The sequence below is a fragment of the Merops nubicus genome, unplaced genomic scaffold, assembly GCF_000691845.1.
Source record: "Merops nubicus isolate BGI_N331 unplaced genomic scaffold, ASM69184v1 scaffold6283, whole genome shotgun sequence".
In the NCBI taxonomy this organism is placed as follows: domain Eukaryota; kingdom Metazoa; phylum Chordata; class Aves; order Coraciiformes; family Meropidae; genus Merops; species Merops nubicus.
This window is the reverse complement of record NW_008596822.1, coordinates 48,170-49,880: the sequence shown is the minus strand read 5'-3', so window position 1 is coordinate 49,880 and position 1,711 is coordinate 48,170.

Below are 1,711 nucleotides of genomic sequence, written 5' to 3'. Positions count from 1 at the left end.
GTCTTTCCAGCAAGAACCAAATGCATCCTGCAGTTACAGTTCCCACTTTGGAGAACTGCATTCACTATGAATCCTTCTCATAATTCATTTGGATCTGGAAAATATGTATTTTTTAAAGCATCTAATTTGATTTATGAGGGCATTTTTGAGCTCTAATTTTTTTTTTTTTCATATTCAGCAGGCGCTCATTCACCAATTCCTGAAATCCTGACTTTTCAGTGCTGAAGGGTGCCTCTTGTCAAGCAGCACAAAGCAGTGCTGCCTGTGCTAGCTGAGCCAAGGGAGGGGGTTGTACGCTCCCTTGTTCTGGGCATAGTGATTTGTTCTCTCCCAGATCCAGCAGGAAACAAATTGGGGGAAAAAGCAAACACAGTGGTGTCTTTGCCTGCAGTCCCTGCTTCTCGTGTGCAGAAGCCTTACCAGTGTTTGTGTTTAGCTAGGTGTTGAAGTGAACATGTCCTTCTCAGCCTTGTACCCTCTCTCTAGCACTAACCAGTCTTCACATTGCTTGAGAAGATGTTTGTGAGGCATCACCTTAGCACGTCAGGCACAGAGAGACTGGAAAAGCTGCTGTGAATTGCCAAGGAATACTCCCCTGTGGGAACTAAACAGGGAAGTTGTTAGTGAGAATTTAGAGTTTCAGCATTGATGTGTTCAATGTGGTCTCACAGGGAAGAAATTTTTGGTGTTCCCTTGCTGGTGCTCTGCCCTCTGACCCAGGTGAGACTGTAACTGCCTGGCTGCGTCACGCTGGTGTCTGGTCGGTGTCCAGAAGGGATCTGGGGAGCTCAGTGTTTGGCTCTTCTCTCTTGTTAAGCTACCTCTGGCTGTGCTTACAGCTTTTGCATTCTAGGGTGCAGCATTCCCCTGGCACATACCTTCTCTGTTTCTGAGCCATCATAAAGGAGACAGCACCTGGCCTGAGCTCAGGGAACATGGATATTTAGGATGCTCGTTGTTAGCCGTTTCTTTTGGTGTTTGTTCTTTGGAAGCTTTTGTAGGATACAGGGCTTGGCAGGATGTAGAAGCACATGATGTGGCCAGCCCTGGATTATGGTATCTTTTGTAAAGCATTTTAGCCTTGAGTGGCATTCATTCTCTTGCTTCCCCTGGCTGCAAGGAGCAGGGAGATTTGCCGCAGACCAGACCAGCTCCAGGTCAGTGTTCTAAACTTGTTTATCTTCCTATAGCATCCATAGGTTTCTTTCAAGGCTGAAACAACTGTATTTGGTATGTCTAAATACATACATTGCTTCCTCTGAGAGCTTATAACCTTATACGGCACAAAGACAGTAAATTAACTGTAAGTTAAAATCAGTTAACTTTTAGCTCAGAAACATGTATCCTTATGCTGGAAGAAAGCAGTAGCAGAAAACTTCCCAGCCATTCTTGTGGCATAGTTTTATCAGCAGGGTGTTTTTGGGGCAGTGCATTCAGAAGAGTGTGAAGCAAAGCACAGCTGAATTGCTCATCACCCCGTGTCCATGCAGACAGTGTGTGCTGAATGATCAGGAGATGTCTTCTGCCTGTATTTCCAACGAGAGCAGCCTCAGCCTGACCCCCGCGTGCTTCCAGCAAGAGACTTCTGCAAGCAAACCACAGAAACAAACCCAGCTAAAGAGCCCCTTTCTCTGTGCAGCTTTTGGGGAAAATCTTTTGTTTAAAGAAGAGGAACTGAGCCAGTAGTGCCTGGAAGGACACGGGTTTCCTG